The 17,658-nt window shown below is 36.0% G+C and overlaps 1 protein-coding gene across 8 annotated transcripts in view; it reads right to left on the reverse strand.

Annotated features, from left to right (window-relative positions):
• Positions 1 to 17,658, reverse strand: part of LOC134531585 (tRNA (guanine(26)-N(2))-dimethyltransferase) — a 161,593-nt gene that overhangs the window by 52,066 nt on the left and 91,869 nt on the right. The window lies entirely within an intron of this gene.

A 17,658-nucleotide genomic window follows, 5' to 3' on the forward strand; every position in this document is an offset into this window, starting at 1 on the left:
CAGCTTAACTTTAAGTTAATGTTTAACAATTGAAGACATAAATCTCACAATTCTTACTAGAATTCATTTTAAGCATTACACATTAGTAAATATTGCAAACATACATATGGTTACCATTAAGAAGTTCAGCATGTCACAATGACATGGTGCTAGCGAAATCAACCAGACTGTTCCACCTGTGAGGTCTACCTGAACTCCTACTGTCATGTTTAAAAGGAAGCACAACATTACAATAAACAAACACAAGGCAGTTGTTTTAACACAAACTACGATAAGTTAATTATTTCTGTCACCCGAGGTTAATTTTTACCTGGTTTCTACAGATCCAAATTTGTGAAAACAATTGTACCTAAAATTTGAATGAGCTAAAATATTACACTTAAATGGACTGCTGGTATTATTGGTTACATGTGTTGTAGCACTACCTATAGTCGTGTATCACATGTGTAGTAAATTACAGTTAAAAATATATATACTCTCAAGTCTAGGGCGCCAACCAGTGAAGATGTGAATTTTCAAGTATCATAATTTCATTATTTCTACTGGGTTTTATCTATTTTGATACTGCAACAATTCTATTTTTTATATATGTCATGGAATTAAAAGTAGCCACTATCAGTTTAATGTTTATAACTATAGCAATAAATATCTATATATAAAAATCAATTGCAGTGCGTTAGTCTCACAAAAACTAAAAAACAGCTCAACCAGTTCGAATGATTTTTTTTTGTTTTGATCGCCTCATTCCAAAGGAGCTGGGAACAAAAAAAATTAGGAAAAACCCAAAGGAACAGCCGAAAAATCTAAAAAAATAAAATTAGGTAATTTTGTATGGAAATTGCCACTTCAAATTACTTTTGAATGTTTCTATGTTTGTCCTCTATGCATTCCTAAAACACTGATCCAATCTCGATGTAATTTTGCACACTTGACCTTCTAAACACAAGGAAGGTCACTGTCCAGGGTAGATTACGATAACCCCAACCCTTAAAGAAGAATTTAAGGTGGCGCGCGAGTCGTATGGAGAGTTACCTGTAAGTGTTTTATAGTATTTCCTCTTTGCTATTGTTCGAATAATAATGGTGGGAGGGAGGGTGGGACAGAGGAAGATAGAAGGAGGGAGAGCGTGAGAAAGGGGTAGAGGGAGGAAGAGGTTTATATATAGATATAGAGTTAGGTATAGAGAGAGCTATACAGATAGAGATAGATAGAGATAGATAGAGATATAGAGAGTTACAGAGAGGTATAGACATAGAGCGGGATAGAGACACACTCACACACACACTGTTTATATATAGCTGTTTTAAAAATTTGAAAAATAAATTAAAGAAGCATTGCAACACATGCCGGGCAATAGTTAGTCTCTGTATATTAAAATTAATTGCAGCACATTAGTCTTGCAAAAACTAAAAACTGGCTCGAGTGGTTTGAATAATTCTTTTTTTTTTGTTCACCTCAATACTGGGGTGGTTTAGGAAAAAGTAACATTTGGAAAAATCCAAAGAAACAACCGAAATAATGAAAAAATCAAAATTGGTCATTTTGTATGGGAATTGCCTTTTCCTATTATATTCAATAGATGGCGTACGTGGCGGGCCTTTCGTTTGACAGCTGCACCATGCATAACCGTTTCTCTTCTATGTTTTTTTTCATTTCGTGTTAAATAAAGATAGTGGATTTTGAGAAATGATTTGGTTAAAGCGAATTTAATTACATTTTGTGAACATTCTTTTTGATCAGCCATTCTATTTAAGGTAAATTGACTTTGCAGGCTTAGACATAAAAAAAAATTCCTTGAATGTGTTTCAGCGAGACTCAATAAATAAAAGCTGTGCCATGCATGACTGTTATTAATTCTGTGCGATTTTGTGAAATCTTTTACATTTAAAATCTTTTTCGTAAAAGAAAGGTAGTGGATTTTGAGAATAGATTTGGTTAAAGCAAATTTAATTACATTCTGCGAACATTATTTTTGATCAGCCTTTGTATTAAGGCAAACTGACTTTGCAGGCTTAGACATAACCACAAATTAATTGCAATGTGTTTTAGCAAAACTCAAGGAATAAGTTTGAGGTTAATAATAAGTTGTAAAGTTCTCAAGGTAAGTTCTACAGATTTCAGTGATTATGAAAACAATTCCATGCTGTTTTACAGTGCTCATTACAATGCCAAGGAGAGGACGAGCTGACATAGGTTGTCGAAGTCATTTAAATGCGCAACGAGCTACTTCACGAGAGAACCACACTGATGACCAGTGAGCGAGGGATAATGAAAATAGTCGTATTGGCATGTGCAAATTACGTTTGACAGCGACTGAAGAACGCCAGCGAGCACGACACAATGAACATACCCGATTGAGCCGATTCGGTGCTTCTGTGAACCTGGAAAGAGCGGTATTCCACTACGATCTGGAAATCGATTATGGTGTGGACAGATCAGTACTGATTGGAGAAATGTCAGTCGTTTGTCCGCAGTATAAGGCATTGAAATTCAGCGGTGAATCTCCTGAATTTTGTTGTGCGGGTGGAAATTGCCACAATTGGTCCCGCCACAAGAGCCATTATGCCAATTATTTTCTGGAACAGGAAGTGATTCTACCCATTTCCTGGCCAACATCCAACAGTGTAAAAGTTATTTCCAAATGAAGTTTGGCGCGACGCATATTGTACGGGACATTTTTATGCCCACTTTCAAGATTGAAGGGCAAATATATCATTTAGTAGGAGCGCTGTTACCACCACCCAATGTGGATCATCAATTCTTACAAATTTATTTCATGGGCAATTTGGATGCGGAAGTTAATCAGCGTTGTGCTCACAATCCGATAACGAAGCGAGACACTGTCAGAGAATTGCAAACATTTCTTCCTCAGAACAACGAATTGATCAAATTGTTCAAAATTGCATTGGATTGGATACCATCTGACAGTCATAACATCGGGTTCATTGTTGGATGTACTCCGTTTAATGGCAAAAGCATGGTCTGCCTCAGGCGCACATTTTGGTTTGGTTAGTTGACAAAATCAAGCTGGATGATGGAACTGTTGATTCGAAATTGCATGCAGTGGTGACTAAGAATATGACCCATGGACCTTGCGGGGTTTTCAACGACTTGACCTGTAAGTTCGATGGTAAGTGTTCCAAGCGATACCCGAGAAACCTGATTGCTGTCACCATCACTGGCAATGACCGATACCCATTGTATCGTCGGCGATCAGTTGCGAACAATGAGCAATCTGCAGTTGTGAAGGTCAAAGGACAAGATGTTAATGTGGACAATTGTTGAATTGTGGCATTTTCGCCGATATTGTCCAAGGCTTTTGAGGCTTACAACAATGTAGAATACTGTAACTCCGTCAAATCGATCATGTACTTATGCAAATATGTGAACCAAGGTAGCGATAATGCTCTTTTCGCTGTAACAAATGCAAACGACGAACTGTCAGTTGACAGTACTACAGTGTGTATAACAGAATAAACTCGCCAAACCTAAATGTCATTAATAAATTAATGGTTAAAGAAAACAACACACACTCTTTTCCCTTTGGTCTTGTGGTTTATCAGTTTAAAAAAATTAAGCTTGTTCTTTCCTGTTTGTATGGCAGGTCATATCACATCACTGTAGATTGTTTTTGTTGAATGCTTTAAACAGAAATACAAATTTGGATGCTTTCTCTAGAGGTAATTTTTCATTCTGATAACTTGACCCTCAAGTTCGTTGCCATGTTTTTTACATTTTTTCTTGACTCCTTAACTTCTTCAAATAAAAATAAAAGCCATACAATATCCCGCATTCTGCCACTCATGTTGAACCAGTGAAGTTATAGCATCAAAGAATTGAAGTCCAGCAACTCTGCACATCTGAATGGCTGATTTAAAATACAATGGTTTAAATCATGTTCAAACGAAGTGGTTTATGTAAAAAAAAAAAATCAAACTTTTTAAATAATTTTTCTAAAGAATGTCTAAACTTTTTTTAATGAAAGGTCTGATTTCTCTTTAATAACAACAAATGTTTGGTCATTAATGTTTTTTTGTGATTTACAGGGGAAAAATTATATCCTAATCAAGAACCTTTAATAAAAATTATCTTTATTAATTTTTTATACCTAAATAATACTCTACTAAATACACCTTAAAAATTAAAAACATTACATAGTTAATTTCTATTCTGTGGGAAATCCCTTACTGTACTTTATAGCATTATAACACTTATTATGTGGGGAAGACCCTTTCTATGTTGAATCCTACTCCTGTGGGGAAATACCTTTTCTGTAGGGAACACCCACTCTATGTAGAATCCTCCTCCTGTAGGGAAATACCCTTACTGTGGTTAAGTCATATTCAGATGTGCAGAGTTGCTGGACTTCAATTGTTTGATGCTATAACTTCACTGGTTCAACATGAGTGGCAGAAAGCGGGATATTGTATGGCTTTCATTTGAAGAAGTTAAGAAGGAATCAAGAAAAGGTGTGAGGGCCAAATGTAAAAAATGTGTCACTGAACTTGAGGGTCAAGTTGTTAGAATGAAAAATCACCTATCTAAATGTGAAAGTTCAGTTATGCAAGTTGAAGATGATGATGCAGGTAAGATCCATCAGGTGTAATATTGTCTGTCTCATGATTTAAACAGAAACATGGCTATGTTAAATTTGCTACATTTCTTAATTAATATTTAATAAGAAACCAAGTCACTTTGAAGTTTTAATTCTTAACTTAAAAGAAGTCACATTTCACATACCAATAGTAACATCATTAAGCTTGTTCATATTTTATTTTTCTTTTGACTGTGTTTAAATTGCATTCATAGTTTTGAAGTTTGACTTTTATTAATGATTTTGATGGCCTAATATAATATTATGGTGTCTCTGTTCTTTAAAATATTTAATATTGTTCTTTATTTATAACGATATTGTCATTGTGTATCAAAAACAGTGCACTATTGGCACTTGCTGCATATTTCTAAATTCTTAATGTTTTCTCAATTTTCATGCATGAGCCCAGCTTTATGTAGTTAGCTTTCAGTAGGAAAGCATGCAACCATGTTGTTCATAATAGGTTCAGAGTTATTATGAGAGCTAAAAGTTTTCATTTCAAATACTTTTCCCCATTTGTAATTTGGAACGAAATAAATAAGAAAAAAATTTATTTTTCAGACTGCATTACACCTTCCACAAGCCAAACTCATACATTCACTCATCTTACATCATCTGCGACTTCATCAAACAAAGGTAATGAGTCAAGATGTACTTTTGTTGAAAGAAAAAAAAGTTAAAAGTAGCATATCAATGGATTCCTACATTGTTCGATCAACATGAGTGCAGAAAAAGTCTTTGGACCAGCAAGTAGCTCGCTTTATATTTGCAACAAATACACCCTTTCGTAGTGTCAAACATCCACAGTTTGTGGAACTTGAGCAACAGCTTCGCCCAGGCTATACCCCACCAAACAGAAAAGAAATTAGTGGTCCATTACTAGTTGCCATTTATGAAGAAGAAGAAAAAAACTGTTCCCTTACTCTGGAAAATGAAAGTGTGTGCCTTGGGTTTGATGGCTGGTCAAATGTCCATAATGAACCAATAATATGTGCTACAGTAATGACCAAATCAGGTAATGTATATTTAGTGAACACAGTTGACACATCTGGTCATGCTCATACTACAAATTATCTGTCAGAAGTGGCTGTTGACAGTATAAAAATGTGTGATAAGGACTTTAGGTGCAAGGTTCTCTCTGGTGTTACTAATAATGCCGCCAATGTGTCGTAAATGCGCCAACTTTTGGAAAATAACGAAGATTTGAATATCAGCACTTATAGATGTTCAGATCACATATTAAACTTGTTAGCAAATGACTTGAATATTTTAAATGTGACAGAACATGTGTTACACATAATGAAATATTTCTGAAACAACCACTTTGCTAATGCATGTTACAGATGATATGATGTTCCAAAATTAATCCCACCAAGTGAAGTGCGTTCGAATATAATGGTAGACTGCCTTGAGACATATGTTAAAGGTTGGGGAACTCTGTTACAAATTTGTGAGGAACATCGTGACACTATTGATAAAGTAGTACAGAACCAAATTTCTAATATGACATTGAAACGGAATGTAGAGGACTTACTTAATATTTTGAAGCCTATTTCCATAGCCCTTGATGAAGTTCAAATAAATATAGTTTAAAAAACTAAAGAAACATGCTTTTAAAGATTATCAAACTAAAAAGTAAAAAATAATTTTAAAATTTAATTTATGACAATAGTATATAAGCAATACTAGTATAAATGAGAAAAAAGCTTGAGGCGCTGTGTGCCATATTTTTTGTATATTCAGCGCCCCATGCTTTTTTCTCATTTATACTAGTATTGCTTATATACTATTGTCATAAATTAAATTTTAAAATTATTTTTTACTTTTTAGTTTGATAATCTTTAAAAGCATGTTTCTTTACATTAGTTTTTTAAACTATATTTATTTTTAACTTTTTAGTTTGATATTCTTTAAAAGCATGTTTTTTTAGTTTTTTAAACTATATTTATGTATAATTATCATAGGGAAATGAGTTACTGACACTATCTATTACCATCTGAGATAACTATTTGGAGTTGCAACGTCACAAATAAATGGTAAAATCTCTCCGAATCATTTACAGTTAGATGTATGGATATAATCTTAGAATTTACCGGGAAAAAAAACCATTTTTTTTTTCGGCATGGCCGGGAGTAGAACCCACGATCGCTGAATCCAAAAGCTGACGTCACAGAAGTCGCGCGCCTTAGACCGCTCGGCTAACGAACGTAATGAAATTGGTGGGACATTTTACAGTGATGAGCCACTCACTCTTAGTCGAAAGAGTTACAGACGGACAGACAAACAAACATACAGGTGAAGCTAATATAAAGCATGTAAAAAATAAATGCACTATTTCTGACTCAGTGATCGTGTGGAAGAATCTTCAAATGAAAATGGAAGCCACAAAAGATAATAATATGGCATTGACATCTGCTCATTTTTTTTTTAGCTTTTATGCTGGATCCAAAAGAAAAAAAATCATCACTGGATGTTGACATTGATTTGACCGAAGAAGAAAAACGCATAGCATATGAGTTTGCAAAATCAAGGTATTCTAAGAGTTCACTGCTTCCATTAATTGTTAAATTTCAATCAAAAAGCTTACCTTTTCAAGAGTTGCTGTTTGAGAATGAAGTAACATTACAAGTTACAACATATGAGTGGTGGAGAAGTCAGAGGAATGAAATTGAGAATTTTAATGATGTAGTTTTTCTTCCTGTTGAACAGTTTATTACAGCACAAGCTTCTTCAGCGAGTGTAGAGACAGTATTCTCATCATTTGGATTTGTGCATTCTAAAGTACGTAATAAGTTAGGCATAGAAAAAGCATCTAAACTTGTATTTTTGTTTAAAGCATTTAACAAATACAACCAACTGTGATGTGATGTGACCTGTAATACAAAAAGGAAAGAACTAGCTTTATTTTTTTAACTACTTAATCTTGATGTTTTTATTTTACTAACTGATAATCCACAAGACTGAAGAGTAAAGAGAGAGAGAGTGTGTGTGTTTTTTTAAGCATTTATGACATTAAGGTTAGGTGAGTTTATTATTATTCATGGTGGCCACTCACAGTCACCAAAAATATTCCCTGATTTTTCCCTGATTTCCCTGATTAAAAATTCAAAATTTTCCTGATATTTACAATTACAAAAAAAAACATAATTTTGATGAAATAATATAATATTATAGAAAGAGATTACTCACATTTTAGCACCCTGCTGTATTTTCTTCATTATATACATACGGAAGTTCGTTAAATAACATAATACATTTTAAATATGTCACCTTACATTATAGCGTCCCTTTCAATGACCTGCAGTCTGTGTTTTGTTTTATGTCTAGAGACCGGAAAAATTCGCAAATTCATTTCGCGATAGGCTAAAATACAAATAGTTATACCTCAGTGCTGCCTCTGCTATTGGCTCACTACTCACCTGGATGACTCTGGGCCAATGAGAAACACCCGACCAAAGATTTATCGAATCTCAGGCTGCTACGTTGGGACGTCTCAAAAGACAGCAGCCAATGAGTGGGTGGCATTTGACCGAGAGTAAGCAGAACTATGGAGTTCATTCTACAGGTCATTGAACCCGCGATTTTTTCCTGTCCCTAGTAATGGAGTATTTCAGTGGTGAGCGCTCAAACATTTTTTCACACAACTTTTGATAACTGTTCTTACATTCATTTTTGATTTGAAGTGTAACATTTCTAGTTGCGAAATATTCTTAGTCTTAGTACTCTCAACAAGGGATAACAGTACAGTGCAAATTTTACCTTGTGTTTGATTTAAAAATGAAACAACTAATGGATAAATCTTCACTGCATTACAATCAGTACTCCCATCTGTAGCTAAAGCAAATGGTCCACTTACTAAAGATTCAACAGTTTCAATTTAGTTTCACCAGCCATATACTCCTCTCCACTAAGGCAGATGTTTTTGTTCTTGCACAGCTGTATTTCCGTGCAATTCTTGAGTCCGGAAACATAGCTCTATACAAATTACCCGAATGATCGGCTACTGCTATCGGTAAATTGTGTTCTACCAAAAAACTTGTAAACAATAACTCTGCGTTTGTTACTTTCGTTTCTTCAGATATAGCGAAAAACGACGATATAGATTTATTGCTCGTCACGGCTTTAAAATGTTCTGCATGTTTCTTTGATTTAATATGCCGTCTACAGTCATCCTTTCCACCATGCGCAATCGAAAAGTCAAACGTGCATACATTACAAAACGCGTGGCGTTCCAAAACATTTGAAGATGACAAGCAAGGACATTCTTTTGAATAGTTTGGCGAAAGTTCTGAAGAATAGCGTTCTTTTTTTTTGCCCCAGATACACATTGTTCTGTCACACGCTTCATTTCTACAATCGGCACTGAAGAACACAACACTATCGAACAACATAAACAGGTTTCACGTCTGTAGACACGACAAAAACACTTTGACGAAAAGAATGGCTTTCAAGAAAGTAATTAACACAACACAGGTTAGCCAAAGCACCGTAAAAAAATTATCTTGATGTGAGTAGCTAACAAACGAAAAGTCCGAGAATATGTACTAGTTGTATCGTACAACGGACGCAATACCGTACCATATCTATTACAAAACACAAGAATTAATCTACTTATTTCGACAGTACATGCGCACACTTACTAGTTCCGTTATCTGCGCAAACACGTGATGTATTCGAACTGCGTTCACGAAACACGCACACCAGAAACGGAATTTTTTTCCGTTACCGTGCAGCACAAAGCCTCGTTTCCGTAATAAACCAGCGATGTTCCGTAATAATTACGGAAAATCCGTAATGTTTGGCAGCTCTGCGGAAATATACATGACACAAAAAATTCCCGGTTATCAAAAAAATTCCCTTACATTTCCCTGATAATTCCCGATCAACGTGATTTCCCTGATAAATCCCGGTTTTCCCGGTGAGTGGCCACCCTGATGTTGTACACACTGTAGTACTGTCACAACGTTAGTTATCTTTCGGTACTTTAGTAACATATATGTGCAAACTCTTTGGTATTTTAGAATCAGTGGACAAAAAACTTAATAATGGGGCAGTTGTTGGATGTTCTTAAAAATAAATTTAAATATACATAACATATTGTAGCTGATATCAGAAATTGTGACAAAAATTATTAATTCATCTGAATTCATATATACACACATAGTTTGAACATGGTGAGAACAAAATAAAAAAAACCTGGTTTAAACCTAAAAAAATTGGATTTATAGCAAAACAAAAAACTGTATTTTTTTTCCAACCATCTGAATATGACTTAAACACAGAAAGGGGTATTTCCTCACAAGAGGAAGATTCTACATACATGTAGAGCAAGTGCACCCATATGAAGTACATTCAGGGATTTCCTACGGAATAAGAAAGAACTATTTAATGTTTTTAATTTTTAATAAGTAGGTACGCATTTAGCATATAACTTATTCAGATAATTTTAACTATAAGATTTTGGAATAATAGCTATATAATTTATTACTCCTATAAATCACAATAAACATTGATGATCAAACATTTTGTTGTTATTAGAGAGGAATTAGACCTTTCATTAAAAAAAATTAAGATATTCTTTAAAAAAAATATATTTAAAAAAAAACCTTGGTTTTTTTTTTAAAAACCACTTGGTTTAAACCATGATTTAAACCATCATGGTTTAAATCAGCGAACACTGGTCTATAAGGATGTATGATATCCATGGACGGATGTTTTTGTGTGTATCAATAAGGCAGCATGTAACGTTAGGGTTATAACATGTTATTAAAGTGGTTTACATAAAAGGTTCTATACTTATTTGAGAACATCAAAATGGTGACGAGGAAAATAAGTGTTGGAAGAATGTTGGTAAAAATTTTACGTAACCGGTTATCTTATCGGCCGCGCGGGTGACGAAATGTCCACGACGAAACCGTTGTTTCTTCGGCGGGATCGCCATTGACTGCTAAGGAAGAAGCTGTTTGCATTTTTGGCAATGTTGGAACAATTGAGGCATATCAGCTGTAACAAGATTGGAACATTTATTGCGAATCATATACATGAAGTTGATAAAGTGCCGGTACTGTTGACGGTTATTGGTACTCCTGCTTATAAGTTATTACGGGATCTGTGTGACCCTTTCTTACCCAAGGAAAAGAAATATGAGGAACTAGTGGTGATTTTGAAGCGACAATTCTCGCTGGCAGTTTCCATTTTCCGTAAACGCATGGAATTTCACAACTTGTATCAATGTCACGGGGAGAAGGTGACAGAGTGGTATATTAGATTAAAAAACGCGGCAATGTCATTTGGCTTCGGCAAATTGCTGGAGGACTTTCTTAAATACCGTTTTGGAGTTGGCATGTTGCCGGGATCGGTAGTGGATCGGTTGTGTGAAGAGGAGCTCAACAAGACACTTGCAGAGCTGGAGCTATGTTTTGAGAATTTCTAAAGACTGGGATCCATATTTTACTTAATTTTTAGCCATCTTCTCTATTAATGTTTGCTTGGTGTTTTAATATTTCAAATGATTCTCGAATGTAGCTTTTCTTCTATTGTCGGATGTTAGATATGGTGTGGAATTGGTTGAAATCAATGCTGTGTATGATTTCCATGGAGTGTTCTGCTATAGCTGATCGTGGTTTTTCATGTTTGTAGTCACTGATGTGTTCTTTAACCCTTGTGATTATTTGTCTGCCAGTTTGTCCTATATATACCTTGCCACAGGATCATGGAATCTTGTACACACTGCTAGCTTTTTGGCAGGAGTTTTGTCTTTCACCGATGTCAGATATCCCTCAATTTTGTTTATGTGTTTGAGAACTGTATGAATTTCATGCTTCCTAAGAATTCTTGCCACTTGGTCAGAAATTCCTTTGACGTAAGACTTTATTAGGAAGGCATTGTTTCTTTTTCTGTTGAGGTGGTTTCATGGCTTTCCTCATTTCTGACTTTCAATAAACATTAGCTTGAAGAGCAATTGTAAGATGTTTCATTTCTTCCCCAATATTGTCTTCTTCACAAATGGCTCGAGCTCTGTTTACCAAAGTTGAGATGACTGTTCTCTTCTGAGATAGAGGGTGGTGTGAACTTGCGTGTAGATACCTGTCGTGGTGGGTTGGCTTTCTGTAAACCCTGTGGCCGATGTGATTATCCTCTCCTCTTGTAACCAAGACATCCAGAAAAGGTAATTTTCCTTCTACTTCCACCTCCATGGTGATTTGTATGTTCGGGTGGATGCTGTTCACTAGTTTATCTTTTCAATGGCTCCAAATAACAAAGGTGTCATCAACATATCTGTAACAGCACTTGGGTTTAAGCTGGCTGGTACTTATTGCTTTCTCCTCATATTCGGCCATAAAAATGATAGCTAATAAGGGAGAGAACAGCGAGCACACAGCACACAGCCTTCTCGTTGCTTGTAGATCTGCCCCTTGAATGAGAAGAAGGTCGAAGAAACAAAGTGTTCAGTGAACTTAACTATGTCTGTGCTCAGATTGCCTTCTCCCAGGTGTGTGAGGAGAATTTGAAGGGCTTCTGGGTTAGGCACTTGAGTGAATAGTGATACCACATCAAAGCTGTAAGCCAACTTCACTGGGAACTGTAAGCGTTTAAAAGTAAAGGGCAATCCATTTGATATTAAAGGTATCCGTGGTATAAATACTATCATCTTTCCTTTTTCTTTACCAGTCATTATACAGGCTTCGATGACGTTATTTTGTAGCTGTTTGATGCAGAGTCTCGTACCATTACACAGTTTACGCGAGTTTAGATTTCATAATATGATAACTGGTGAACCAATTTTTAATTTAAGATAGTGTAATGGCATTCCTGGAACATTTTATGAATTTAAAAATTCAGTAGGAAAATTTATGCTTTCTAGCTCATCAATCATTGTATCAATTGACATGTAAATTTTCTCTTCTGCCGGAATCATTTCCTGGATGATGTTGTTGATGTCATTGACAATGTCGTTCTTCGTGGCTAGAATAATTCGGTCGCATAACCATTCTGAACTGGTATAATTTTTAACAATATTTGGATATACTTTATTAAGTTGTTCAGGTGTTTCAACAACATTACATAACTCATTAGATAATGTTATTTTGCCAGTATTTTCGTCTATTGGATAGATGCCTTCTTCTATTTGTAAAAGTTTTTCAGAAAATTCTTGTGCCTTTTCATCTCCTGAAATCTGCGCCCTCATGTTCGTTGTTAATTTGATTATTTTTACGTGTTCCCATATGGACGACTTCTTTAAGCAAGCATTAATTTCATCTGCCGGCGTCGATTTGGGAATGACAGGAAGCGTTTGACGAAAATCACCTGATAGTATTAACAACACACCTCCCATTATATTTGTGTTGTCGCGTAAATCTTGAAGTGTTCTATTGAGTGCTTCTAGTGATTGTCTATGGGCCATTGTGCTTTCGTCCCATATAATGGCTTTGCACTGTTTCAATGTTGTCCACGTGCTGATTATTTTGTGATGTCACACACCGGAAATTCATAGTCAGCTACATTTAATGGTAATTTCAAACCAGAATGCGCTGTTCGTCCACCATCCAAAAGTGTAGCCGCTATCCCCGATGATGCTAGGGCGAGAAAAATTTCTTTATTTGCACGGATTTCAGCTAGGATTAAATTGATCAAAAATGTTTTCCCGGTGCCGGCGGGTGCGTCTAAAAATATTATGCCACCTTTCTGTTTTCTATAATAATCCATTATTATATCATATGCCTGTTTTTGACTCTGAATTATTAAGGGTTTGTTGTGTTGGATGTAAAGCCCCAATTCGTCGATATTATGATTCGTTTCTTTTAAATATTCACTGTTCATAGCATCCAAATGACTTCGTTTAGGAGTTTGAACACCTAGTTGTACTAACGTTTGGTTAGATATTGTTAAACATTTATCTTCTATCAATATCAAAGCTTTGTTAAAAATTTCTTCATTGAAATCAATTTCTAAGTCCGGGTTTTGTCTTCGTAGTTCAGCCAAGATGTCATCGCTCATATATTCTCGATATTTTAGCCATAGTCGATTTGGATTAGAAGGATTACATGTAGTTAATATAATTGCAAATAGCTCACGAATTTGATTCGCTGTTGCCGTTTGGACTGCTTCGTTCATACCTAACTCCCAATGATTATCGTTTTCTAGTAGACCTAATCTTTGACATGCCTCTCAATATGTTTCACAAATGTAACCATTGATAGTTTTTAGGTCTTCAAAACACGTTGGGCCATGAATAGTGTGTAGTAGTAAAAGTAGATAGAAACAATCAGCATTTTTTGAATACTCCATCATGTCCTTCTACTAGCATTCCACATTTTCGAGGATTAAATTGATTATTTGTTGTATTCCATGTATAATAGCTTGGTACTTCTGAATAAAGTAAAGTCTTAGGAAATGGATCTTTCTGGCATAATTCAAAAAACGCTGTTAAAGTTGTTCGTGTTGGTGGTTCTGTCGCAACTTTTTGTGCCGTTTCTGCAGTTAAAAACACACGTTGTCCATTTTCTAAGTGGACGGATAAATGGAGAACCGGCAGATCTCGATCGTGAATTGGAAAACTTAAAATTTGCCAAATCGCTTCGTTGGTATTGATGTAACAACCCATTTTAACTGTACTATCTCATCATGTTGATTTTCTTTGGTTACCGTAAAAACAGCCATATCACTGCCTTTATTAATATATTTGCAAACATATTTAATCAATTTGACAGAACTACCGTATTCAACATTGATATGGGCATTAAACATTTTGGATAAAAGTGGATTGTATGGAACTACCCATTGATATTTAATTTGAATTTCTTCATTGCCTCGTACTTTAATTTTAGCTGTAAATCCGCCTTGTTCTGGTGGTCGACGTCTGTATTTCGGATATCCGTCTTCGCCGGTGACTGTTTCGTTCAAAAGTGGCTTCGGATAACGTTTCATACATTTTTCATCTTTCATGCACGGAGAACTTCTATTTAGTTCACCATATGGGCCATGAACCATGTTTTTCACTATTATATTATAAAGATCAGGATCTTCTTCCAGGTTTGGAAACTCAGCCTTGATGATATAATCTATTTGATTCGGTTGAATTCTATATTGAAACCAAATTAAGTTGTGAGTATGTGGCAATCCTCGTTTCTCCATTCAATTGAAAACATCCAGCAGGTAAAATCACCAAATATTTGATTTTTTACGATGGCGTCAATAAATTTAATTTGTTTTTGACGAAAAATTTGGGCAACAATATCATGTCGATCACTGGCTGCCTGTCCATATTGTAAATCGTCTTTTATTTCCACCCATGAAGAATTACATGTAAATGTTATAAATAAATCTGGTCGGCCGTGTTTTCTGACATAAGTTATCGTATCTTGAGCATATTCATGCATGTGATGTGGACTTCCAGTAAACGTAGATGGCAAGATGACCAATTTTCCCATGTTATCGACGATTTCATCATTCATCATAGCATCTTTCAAATGAATGTATTCATCCAAAGGCAACTTTCGTTGATTATGGCGAATAAATTATAATCTTTCCATCTCAGTTTTAGCATACATATCTACAATAAACTGCTGAAATAATTGACGACAATGTAAAATAAGGTTCTATTCACCATTTCTCGTCATAATTCGATAAGCATAAAATAGCATAGCTGATACTTTTTTGTTAGTTTCGACATCTGTAGCTGGATCGATTTGTTGAATATTATAGTGATAACAATCCTCACCTTGCCAAAAAATTAGCGGATACTGTAGCGCATCATAACTACGATGTGTTTCAGCAAATACGTTGCAATTGATTACTTCGGCGTTGGATAATAATATCACGACGACTATATTCGTTATCAACAATTACTACAGCAACTTCGTTTGTTTGAGGTGCATTGAACCTTCGTTCGTGTTGACCGGCTGGTCGTTTATCTGCGCGAATAACAATCTTATAATTGTCTGCAACAATTTGGTATAAAGAAGTTTTAAACACATTGATTAGTTGATTATGATTATGATTATGATTATGAAGTACACGTAATTTTTGAATAATGTCTTGTTGTAGTCCCTGAATGTGAGAGCAACGTTGATCTATTTCAAGGTCTTCGTCACCAATAAAGTATACTTGAAGAAACTTTGGAGTCTCATTTGACATCAGCATGAGTGACCCTACTCGGTGATAAATTTTACCTTGAACCTTGAAAACTGGACTGAAATTTTCTTCCTGGGATATTAAAGTAGCTCCAAATGAAGTCATTTGAAAACAAAAGTTGTACCGATGTATATTTTGTAGAAAATTATTCAGCAGTTCCTCCCTTAAATTTCTGTGCATGACAATACTCGCATATCATATCCATTTTTCCGATGACAATATTGGGATGGTCACTATATTTTTTTTTGGCAATCATAATGGAATGCCTGAAGTTCTAAACTCTCGTGTGTAGCAGCTCGTTGTTGGCGTAGAGTGACCATTGTTGCTTTACTTTTTCTCTTTTCCAATTCACGTTGGTCAGCAGACTGACGACTTCAAATCGATTTGACTCGGGATCGGGTTTCTTCGTTAGTGCGTGCTCTTTCTTCTTCGGTTTGATTTTCTCTAAGTCTTTTCACTCCTTGGCGAATATTTGAAAGCCGTTTTTCCCTTTGTTCTTCTGTTTCATTTTGACGTGTTACTTTTCTTCTTTGTGAATCCACTTTAGATTTGGTAAATACCGTATTTACTCGCATATAGGTCTCCATCGCATGCAGGTCGCACCCATAATTTGAGGTCTTGAATTTGGTATTTAAGATTCCCCCCATATAGGTCGCACCGGTAATTTAATGACACGAACGGCCGGCGCGCCGTGCACGAAAGAGTTAACGGGTACTGTAAAACTCCACTACTACGAGAGCTGATAATGGCGTGATAAATTGTTGTAACAAGTACTCGTAATAACCTAATATAGAAAATTGAAGTCAAGTTAGTTTTTGGAGTAGATAATACAGCGACAGACCGACAGAATGCGCTTACCCCCCCCCCCCCCCCCCCCTTGCCGTCAGCGATGATTATTTTGACAGCTCAAGCAATTATCTTTTCCACGACCCTTCACAGCATAAAAAAAAAAAGGAAAAAAAAAACACTTATTAACGGCAAAGGACAGTCATATAAGCCCATAAAAATATTTATTTTACCGAGAATGGACTATACAACCTGGCTTTTTCCGCACGCGGTGTGGGAGGGGAGGAGATGCTGACAGTTTCTCACGCAGAAGGTTGAAATAAGGAAGGGAATGTGTTGAAATGTTAGTTGGAAAAAGATGGGGGGGAGGGGGGGGTTTAAATGGCTTGTGGCTCTTGAAGAATTAGCAGGGGATGGGAGAGGTAAGCGTCGCGTCACGTCACGTATGACGCCTGGCCAGACGAGTTTCTTACGCTCTCGCAGAAGTTACCACAGCGGCTTTTTGTGCGGGCGGATAAGAAAACATGACAGCTGAGACGGCTTCGTGCGATAGCGGACGCGCTGAGCTCGGCTAGACACTGCCGCGTTGACAACAGTCTAGAGGGGTGGTATCTATTTTTAGCCGTCTTTTGTATGCCTGCCTGCTTACAGTACAGCTCTCGCCAAGATAAACGTGAACAAATAGCGCCCAACAAAGTGTAACAGACTTGTTTTTCAGCCAATTTTACTCAAATTTTTGACTTTCTCTTCTCAAATTTTTCACGGTTTCTCAAAAAACTGTTGTATAAACGGAATGGACGCATCAGAGGGGGGTCGCATCGGCGGGATTCTACTGTATTGCAAAAAAAATTCCTCAAAAATTTTAACAAATTTTTCTTTACATATAGGTCGCACTTCATTTTTTCCCCATCAAATCTGGTAAAATTGCCGCGACCTATATGCGAGTAAATACGGTACTTTTTTCCGCTTTGGCATTTTGTATATACAGTAAACTCCCGGTATACCGCGCCCCGATAGATCGCGGAATCGGGTATATCGCGGGTCAAACCATGTCCCCCAATCAGAAATTAATAATAATACTAATAACACAGTAGAACCTCGTTAATTCGTGATGGTCGGGACCGAGATAATCACGGATTACCGAA

This window comes from Bacillus rossius, chromosome 5 (assembly GCF_032445375.1).
Source record: "Bacillus rossius redtenbacheri isolate Brsri chromosome 5, Brsri_v3, whole genome shotgun sequence".
In the NCBI taxonomy this organism is placed as follows: domain Eukaryota; kingdom Metazoa; phylum Arthropoda; class Insecta; order Phasmatodea; family Bacillidae; genus Bacillus; species Bacillus rossius.